Genomic DNA, 10,228 nt, shown 5'->3' on the forward strand with positions numbered 1-10,228 from the left:
CCATTCCATATCATAAGTTAAATGATGAGAAGAAGGCTGGCACTGTTCAGACTGCTCTTGATGAGTTTTTTCAAAGAAATTATATGCTATAGTTTTCAGTGTTTCTAATATTTTCCAGTTTGCTAAATAAAGATTTTCCCACTTTTTCATTTTCTTATACAGTTATAACTAACAGAATTTTTAATGCTGTGACAAAAAATTTTTAAAGATCACAGACCAATTGTAATTTTTCCCATTGATTATTATGATCATTTTGCATGGTTTCAGCCTGCATTGTTATTTTTCTGGTCTTGCACTACTGAGCAAAACAAAGATGTCTATACTTCATTGTTGAAAGTTTAATTTTTCTCTTCAGCTTCTAGTGGCACCCTCTGGCATTTTCTTACAGAAGTTTGTATATGCATCTGACGACAAAGCATGTTTCTTTCAGCAAGCTTTGCTTTTTGAAAAAAAATCATAATTACTGAAAAAGAAATAAAATATCTGCTGATAATAACAGGAAAAGAAATATCCTTGAAGTTGGTGTTATGGGTAATCTCAGGAAGGAAGATGTTAGTTTCATGTATATGGTGCCCTGTCTCTCTGTCTCTTTCTCTTTTTTTGGTAACAGTTTTGTTGAGATATTATTTGCATACCATACAGTTCAATCATTTAAAGTGTAGAATTCAGTGGCTTTTAGTATGTTCACAGATATGTGTAACCATTACCACAGTCAATTTTATAACATTTTCTTCGCTCCCAAAAGAAACTCCATACTCTTTAGCTATCACCCCCTAAGCCTTTCACTCCCCCCGCCCAAACCCCCAGCCCTAGGCAACCACTAATCTTTCTGTCTCTTAAGGTTTGCCTGTTCTGGACATTTCATATAAATGGTATGATAATGGATGTGGTCTTTCATTACTGGCTTATTTCACTTAGCATAATGTTTTCAAGGTTCATCCATCTTGTAGCTTGCATTAGTACTTCATTCCTTTTCATGGACACATAATCTATTGTATGGATATACCACATTTTGTTTATTCATTCATCTGTTGATGGACATTTGAGTCGTTTCCACTTTTTAGCTATTATGAATGATGATGCTACAAACTCTTGTGTTCAAGTTTTTGTACAGCCATATGTTCTCATTTCTCTTGGGTTTATACCTAGGAGTGAAATTACTGGGTCATATGGTAACTCTATGTTTAACCTATTGAGGAATTGCCAGACTGTTTTCCAAAGTGGCCACATCATTTTATATTCCCATTAGCAGTATATGAGGCTTCCAGTTTCTCCACATCCTTGCAAACACTAGTTATTATCTGTCATTTTGATTATAGTCATTCTGGTAGGTATGAAGTGGTATCTCATTGAGGTTTTGACTTTCATTTTCCTGATGACTAATCTGCTTATTGGCTATTTGTATAGCATCTTTGGAAAAATGTCTGTTCAGATCATTTGCACATTTTAAAATTAGGTTATTTTGTCTTTTTATTACTGAGTGGTAAGAGTTTTGGTATATTTTAGATACAAGTCTCTTATCAGATGTGTGATTTGTAAGTATTTTCTCCCATTCTGTGTATTGCCTTTTCGCTTTTTTGATGGTGCCTCTTAAAGCAGAAAAGTTTTCAATTTCGATGAAGTCCAGTGTATCTATTTTTCTTTTGTTACTTGCACTTTTGGTGCCATATTTAAAAAACCATTGCTAAATCCAAGGTCATGAAATTTATCCCTGTATTTTCCTCTAAGAGTTTTATGATTTTAGCAGTTACGTTTCCGTCTTTGTTCCATTTTGAGTTAATTTTTGTATATGGTGTGAGTGGGGGGTTCAACTTCACTATTTTGTGTGTACATATCCAGTTGTCCCAGTACCATTTGTCAAAAAGACCATTCTTTCTCTTTTGGGGAGCTTTAGCACCTTTGTTGATAATTAATTGACTGTAAATGTGAAGATTTATTTTTGAACTTTCTATTCTGTTCTATTGATCTTTATGTCTATGCTTGGTATAGTACAAGATTGTCTTAGTTACTGTGGCTTTTTGTGGTGTGTTTTGAAATGAGGAAGTGTGAGTCCTCTGACTGTGTTCTTATTTTAAGATTGTTTTGTCTGTTCTGGGTCCTTTGAATTTCTGTATGAATTTTAGAATTAGCTTGTCAATTTCCTGAAAGAGGCCATCTGGGATTTTGATAGAGATTGCCTTGAGTCTGCAGATGAGTTTGGGGAGTATTGCCGTCTTAACAATGTTAAGTCTTCCCATCTAAGAACTTGGGGTGTCTTTCTATTTGTTTAGACCTTTAATTTTTTCACCAATGTTTTGTATTTTTCAGAGTATGTTTTATACTTTTATTAAATTTTTTTCTTTTTACTCACAAAAGCTATTTTATAATTCATAAGTAATCAATAATTGTTAAAATATTCTGTATTCCATATTATTCAAAGGAACATAGTATTATACCATTTGCTTCTTCTATCCTTTTAATACTTCTTTAAGTTGTTAGAAGTTGGTAAGAATGAGGTCTTAATAGTAATTGTTTTTGAATATATAATTTTATAGTGTATTTTATTTTAAAATATAGTCCATTCTTTAAAAGTAACTAAAATCAGTAATTATTCAAATTAACATTTAAAATATACAGCTAATCATGATCTTTTAATATATTTCTGCATAGCTCTAGAACATTATTTTCTTATTTTTCAATTTTTTTTGGATTAACGTGGGTTTTAAGCCACTAATCGATTGTGGTTTCATACTTCCTTGGTTCTTTCTGCCAGTCCTGATGGCACCTAAAGATTGCTAACATATTTGAATAGACGTGCCCTACAGTTTGTTTCCACTTGAGAAACTGCCCTTTATTGTATTGGTGGAGAGAAGCAGAAACTTTAGGGTAATTTATAATGGAAGGAAGCTTTTGATCCGAAGAGTGAGTAATTTCTGGAAATTTTGTAGCAGTGTTTGTTAGTTCATCTGGATCTGAGGAAAGATGAGAGTTGAGGCAATACTGAAGCACCCTCAGAGTAGGCTGTGCTTCCACTGGTTAGTTCAAAGCATGTAGGGGAAGCATTCACATTGCATCCAGGGAATTCGTTCAGAATCTAGGATATGTGTTAGGTTTTTGCATTTATGTTCATTCTTAAGTATTTCTGATGATAATGGCAGTAAAGAGTATCCACTCAGGTTCTGAGGCAGAGGAATTCCAGCAATATCAAGCATAAATATCCACAAGAAAAACCGTGTTTGATATTTATAGGTCGGCCTTAATTCCTGGTCCCATTATCAAGAGTGGAACATGGGCACTAGCTTCACACATACTCATTTTATAAAACTGACAGTGTTCCGTGGCTAGCTCTTTGTGGTCTGAGTGTATATGACATTAGTTTTCTGAAGAAGATCTAACTGGTGAAAGCCAAAATAATTTCACCAAGTATGGCATCTGTCTCAGCACATATAGCATAATAAAAGGCTCTAATATTTTTAATTTCTTTTTCTGTAAACTTCCCATTGCAGTTTTTTGTGTAAGAAGAGTCATAATCTATAGGGTGCATTTCTGACAGAGGCAACCACTTTGAGATTTTGATGGCATCATAAGCCCCTTTTTTCCCTACCTAAAGCCCCAGTACATAGTTGTATCTTGTAGTTGCAAGTCATTCCAGTTCTTCTATATGGGATGCCATCACAGCATGATTTGATGGGCGGTATGTAGGTCTGTGCCCAGGATCTGAACCGGTGAATCCCGGGTGGCTGAAGCAGAGTGTGTGAACTTAACCGCTCAGCCGTTGGGCTGGTCCCAATGAGACACTTTTTTAAACCAATAAAGAGATGTGAGAAATGTTGACGCTCCAAATTTTCTCCTGAAGATGGTGAAGGATAAGAGTGTGGTAAATTTAATCTAGTACAGAACAAATGGTTGAGTATAATTAATTGCTTCTTTACTTAACCAATTTTCTGCTCTGTTTGTATTCCTTCAGTCCCTTTCCATAACTGTTACTTTCATCTTTTTAGGGTAAAGATTAACCATAGGCCTGCCTTCTCGTCTGAGTAAGAAGGCAACATCTCTTGTCCATGCTTCCACATGATTGCTGAGGGGACAAAAAGACAGGTATATTGTAAGGTATTTAAAAAGTTTTAAAAACTGACTAAGTATAAACAGAAGAAGGCGCTGTGAAAAACAGTGTTTAGACTCAGTCACATAAATGTTCAGACTAACTATGTAATCCTGGGCCCTCCAGGACCAGTTCAGCTGACCTCATCTCTTATCAACAGAGTGATTCCAAACTTATTTCTAAGTATTCTTTTTGATGCTGTTGTAAGTGGAATTGTTTTCTTAATTTAACTTTTGGATTGTTCACTGCAAGTGTTTGGTACTCTTTTAATGTTGATTGTTGAATTTAAAACTTTCAGTAATCAGGGTTGTCTTACTGGCTTGTAATTACAAAAAGTAGAGGCTTGCGTTGTAGGGTCTTCTTACGCAAGCTTTATTTCAGTGTTGGCTCTCAAGCAGTTTGTGGTCAGACTTTTGAGCTATTAGTGATCGCCTTAGATCTATAGGCCACTTGTACTTAGGAGTTCCAAACTGATGACTACATATGCCACTTGTATGGTCAATGTGACTAGTTTTCAAAAGCCCTTTCAGTTATAAAGCAAATGACTTGGCAACAAAAATGCCTTTCATTCATATCATTCTTTTGTTTTCTTGGTGCGAAGAGCTGTAGTTAAGAGGAACAGTTAGATCTTAGTGGTTTACCAAGTTGCATTAGAGGAAGTGTATAAAAGGATTGTTGAGCCAAACAGCTTTCAGATTTAAAAACCAATCTATTAGCAAGACAGGAACCTTCTTGCAGGTGCTTTGGTTAACCTGTAACTTAGTGTAAGATGAGTTGAAGCTATGACTTTTGAGATTAAATCTTAAATTATGTAGGCATGTTTCTGATAAGTGTAGTTTTGTCGTCCACATCAGAATCATTTAGCATAGTTTGAAATGCAGACTCCTGGACCTCTACTCAGACTTACCAAATCAGATTCCCAGCATAGGACTATCTATATTAAATCTATATTAAATCATCTTCCCAGGGGATGTCCACAGTAAACTTTGAAAGCTGTTTTTAATTGTGTATGGCCTTCTCTTAAGTGATTGATTTTACCAGAATCAAATTGTGGATCACAGGCAGCCCTTAAAAAAAAGGAACAGAAGATATCAATACATTTTACATAGTGAAGATTAGTATTGATTTATGAAACTTTGTTTCATTTATATGTGTGTGGATGTATGTAAGTGTATGTGTGTGAATATGGGTCATTATATAAAATGAGTTTTTTCCCCATGGGTTGTGATCAAAAGAGAAAAATTAAAAGTTCAGAATTAGAAAAATATGAAACATTTCACTTTACATTATTTTGTGTCTGGCATGTTCCTGGAACTGGGATAGGAACATTCAAAGATCACTGAAAATCCTTGCTCTTGAGCTTACAGTTTATAAGGGGTAATAGGCACATAAATAATAAAGTTTGTCAGCGCTGTACTAGAAGCACATACCGTATAGAGTGTTCTGGAAGTCATGGAGGCTTTCATTGAGATGGAGATAGTTGAGGTAGGTTTTGAAAAGATGGGAAAGAAGAATGGCATTTTGGTTACTAAGCAAGAGAGAATTATTTTAGGATTGAAGAGGAAGAATTGATATCATTATTTCTGATTCAGTGTACTAATGTACTTAGCCACTCTCACTCATGTTACCTACACTCATTCTCATGTAGCTCCTGAGTGCATGGGGATCACTTCAGAGCACCAGGAGATGAAGGGAGGTTCTATAGCTCTTATAACAGCTTTTCCTCTTTCTGGAGGCACTCTTTCTTTCCTTTCCTCAGAACTTTGTTTGCTGGAGTTTGCTTGTTTCCTTTTCAGATTTTATTTCATGTTGATGCTTGTATTACTGTCCTCACTGAATATTTTCAGGCCCTAGGCTGGTAATCTAAGTTTAGTCTTTATCTCTCAGTAGGCCTTATAACCATCTTTTTGTTTTATCTTACTGGGGGACAACATTCACCTTTAGAATCTCAGACAGTTGCCCCACAAACTAGAAGAGATTATGTTAGCTTTTGTTCCTTATGCTGTCTGCTGTAGATTCCTTTGTTGCATCAGCCACCTTCAGTCATTTGATTCTCACATGCATACTGATACACACAAATTAGGAAGACTCACTCTAAGTAGTTCTCCTGATCTATTTTGTGTTTCCTAAGTGTTTTAGAGCAGAGATAATTACTGACCACCTAAGCAGAAGGAACTGCCTGGGCAAGGGTCTGGATGTGCACACCCTTTGTCAAAGCATTTGGCCATAGCTCCATACATGACAGTATGCCTGCTTGGAGCCAAGCAAAGAGAAGGTACATCCATGTGCTTTGAGTACCTAGATGTGTAGTAAATGATGAATAACAACTTTTTTTAAGAATTAAAAAAATAGGGGAGTAAGGTTAATAGGTGATGAATGCAAATGCATGGCAGTTTTATTTTTTTACCAGACATTCAAAGAGATTACATTTAGGAGTCAGGTGGTCTTGGTGAGGGACGCTAACTGGTTACCAGCCTCCAGGATCTAGGTTACAATTTTTGACTTAGGATACTGACTTTTCAGATGAAACTAACTTTCAGTGGTTAGTGTCACTTTTCCTTCTTGCTTTCCTGCCCCTCTTCTTACCCCCATCTTGGCTTATTCTAAATGAGGAGGATGCTGGATAAGCATGGATTTAGAACAAAGGAATATAGTTTGGGGCTGTTTCATCTAAGCTCTAGGAGAGTCAGACAGAGTGTCTTGTTCATGCTTCCACACAGTTGCCGAGGGGACAAAAAGACGGGTATATTGTAAGGTATTTAAAAAGTGTATCTTTCCCCCAGAAGAGAACACTTTTTAGATGACTGGATTGCTTATGCTCCCCAGACTCTTGGGAAATTTTGCTTTTCTAAGCACCCCCTTTCCCCTGCATCTTTTTTTATGCTAACCATTTCCATCTGGCACATCTGATGTCATAGAGCAAGAGAAGTCCTTATATTTGCCTGTATACTCGCCTGCTCATTTTCCCATTCCTGCTACCCTCTGTCTCTCCGTGTTGGAGATGTCTTTATCTGTTTCAGGAGCTGGGAGTTGGGGTAGGGAGTTGCATGTAGAAGTGGTGGGAGAGAATGTTTATATTGCCTCTGACTTTTCAGTGTATTTAATGATTTTTTTAGCTCTGCCTAGAGCTTGCTATAAAAACTGCTGTGAGTGGCAGTATTGGGTAGTAATTAAGAGTTGGGTTCTACCACTTTACTAGCTGAGTACCCTCAGGCAAGTTATTTAACCTCTAAGTGCGTGCCTTGGTGTCCTCATTTTAAATGCAAGAAATAATAAACCTGCACACTAGAAGTGTTCAGTATATTAATTGAATTAATATATCTAAAGTGATTAAACTAGTATCTGGAATATGAGCACTTAATAAATGTTGAGGTGATTTTGGAGAAGAATTCTTATTTTTGATACAAATCAGACCCAAGGTAGATTCAATATTTGGACTAGAATATGAAGTTTGATTTTTAGTTGTCACAATAAATCATTTTTTTCTTGGCGTTAAAAAATTCTGGAAATCTTTCTTTTTGTTCACTTGTAGCCAGACATCAAAGAAAGGGGAAAATTCAGTAGAATAAGTCATTTTTTAAAATGGTAAATATCTGAGTTTTCCCCCGTATGTTTTCTTCTTTCTTCCTTTTTCTTGCCTGAACAGTAAAAATAGATCTGGTTTCCTGGGTTATCACAGCTTGTAACAAAAAGCTTTTTGATAAAATTGGCTGTTGGGTTGGTGGGATGAGATCATTCCTTCCTAAGTAGTTTGCAGTCTCTGAAGTATTTGTTGAAACAAAACCGTGCTGGGTAGGCTGACCACACAATAAGCCACACTTTGTGGTTATGTTCAGGGGCAGGAGTGTGGGTTTTCTGTGTGATAGAATACTACTGATATGTAGAAGAAGGTGAAAGGTACTTGGCACAGTTCCTTGCACTGTGGCTGGACACGTGTAGAAAGAGATAAGATTGATAAAGGGGCTCAGGACACACTTAAGGTTGAAAGCTAGTCTTAGGCCTTTCCTTCTTTCTGTTTTTTTTGGTGAGGAAGATTGACCCTGAGCTAACATCTATGCCAGTCCTCTATTTTGTATGTGGGATGCCTGCCACAGCATGGCTTGATGAGTGGTGTATAGGTCCACGCCTGGAATTTGAACCTGTGACCCCAGGCTGCCAAACAGGAGCAGGTGAACTTAACCATCATGCCACTCGGCCAGCCCCTCTCACTAATTTGTTTATTCAATCCTTTATTTATATCAGTATGGATTCATGAATATTTTACATTTTCGGTTACAATCCAATACTACTATATTTTCTTGCTCAAGTTATTCCAGCTTTGGTCATTGGAAGCTCTTTTAGTTGACTCCTTTGTTCCTTTGACATACCTCTATTAATTAATTTATTATTTTTTAAGCATTTCCTAACTTTCTGACATTACAAGGTGCTCCAGGCTCCACTTGTATATTTTCGTCCCCAGTCCTAGAATTGGTCATTTCTCCAAGGAGTCCTGGTTCTTTTATCAGAGAATAGTATTAGAAACCAAGACCTGAATGCTAGAGGTGCTCATTGCTTACTGGACTGTCCCCTAAAGATTTTAGTTAAACTTTATCTATGTTTGAAAGAAATGGAAGTGCCATATTTAAGGGAAAAAGTTTAGGCATGTTCCTAATGTAGACTTCTTTCCCCCATTCTTGTCTCTCTTCTTTCTACCTCCTTTTGTTGTAGCATAGTACTAAATCTTAAAATATCATGTAAAAATGTCATTACGCTTGTGATCTGTAGCAATAATATATAGGATTTTAAACCACTGAGATTACTACCTTAGGAAATATGAGTATGTGTTCTTACTCGTTCCTTAAAGCGGAGGTTTAAGGATGGAGCTTTTCCTGTTATTAACTAAAACTCTTGAAAGAGGACTTAGCAGTTATTGCTTCCTACGGAAGTAAGACCTTTTGAGTGCATGAATCAAGTTCTGATTATGCTCTAAAGGAATTACCACTGGTTTCATACTATTTTTTTTTTCTTTTTCTCTCCTGTCTTTCCTGTCTAGTGACTTTGTGATTTAGTTAAACCCAGCCACTAAAACACAGCCAAAATTCTACTACCATTAGGAATTGTTTAGAGTTGATGATTTAAATAGCTCTAGTGCAGAAGGCTCTTAAAACTCCTACGGCATCCTGGCAGTTCAAGTGAATGAAAAAGCTGGTTTGGAATAAGATTATGCTGCATACGCTGTCTGAGTGGGTGTCTACAGAAGGCAGTTACTTCTCAGCTTTAGTATATTATTGCTGCGTGGGAAAGCATGCTAGTTATTTCATCGTCTTATTTTTTGAAAGAAGCTGTAAATCTGTATTTTCATGCAAGCATTCCTAATTTTTGAGATATTGGCATAATTTTTCCAAAACACTCTGTCCAAACAGGCCACTACACCAAGGGCCCTGTTTGACCTAAGATCGCCGCTTTATGACCTCTGAACTAGCGCTTCTCTTGTATGTTCAGCAGTACTCACCCTGGGGAGGGAACTTTGGGCTGGTTGGGAGTTGGAAGACCTTGGTTCTGATTGTAGCTTTGCCACTAATTAGCTGCATGCCTTTGGGCAAGGGGAAACCTCTTTGGATCTCACTTGACTTAGTTGTAAAATATGAGAGTAAACTGGATAATTTATGGTTCCCCCTTACTATTTACTATTTTATATTTTTACAGTGTATTTATCTTGAGCTGTGAAACAGTGACCATTTATGACTCGAGGACATCAGAAAATTTTAACAATCTAAGTTCTTTAGTAGTGGAGGAGACCATTATGTTTTTTCCAAATATCCCTTCTTGTAGGCTACAAAGGATTTGTGCCTGCTTTCCTGAACTCTTGCCATACTTGCTGCCTTCAGTAAGTATCTGGTAGATGTGCACTTATTAATTGGTGATGCATTTTTATATTTTTGTTTCTTCAAGTAAATGGTCAATTGATTTTAATGTGATCAAAGCTGTAATGATAGGTGTATTGCTAGGTGAGGTTTTTTGGAGGTATGCATGATGGGTAGAAACAGTAAAGCTGACAATGGATAATGTTTTCTTAGTTATGGAGAACATTATTTTTATAGTTTGACTTTAATTTTTTTTAGTTTAAGCTAATCAGTCGGTGGCAGTTGTGTATGGGAGTAATGATAT

The 10,228-nt window shown here is 36.5% G+C and overlaps 1 pseudogene; it reads right to left on the bottom strand.

Annotated features, from left to right (window-relative positions):
• Window positions 1-2,667: 2,667 nt before the first annotated feature.
• LOC124225787 (arylsulfatase K-like) lies at window positions 2,668-9,239 on the bottom strand (annotated as a pseudogene).
• Window positions 9,240-10,228: the final 989 nt, after the last annotated feature.

This window comes from Equus quagga, chromosome 1, assembly GCF_021613505.1.
Source record: "Equus quagga isolate Etosha38 chromosome 1, UCLA_HA_Equagga_1.0, whole genome shotgun sequence".
Classification (NCBI taxonomy): Eukaryota; Metazoa; Chordata; class Mammalia; order Perissodactyla; family Equidae; genus Equus; species Equus quagga.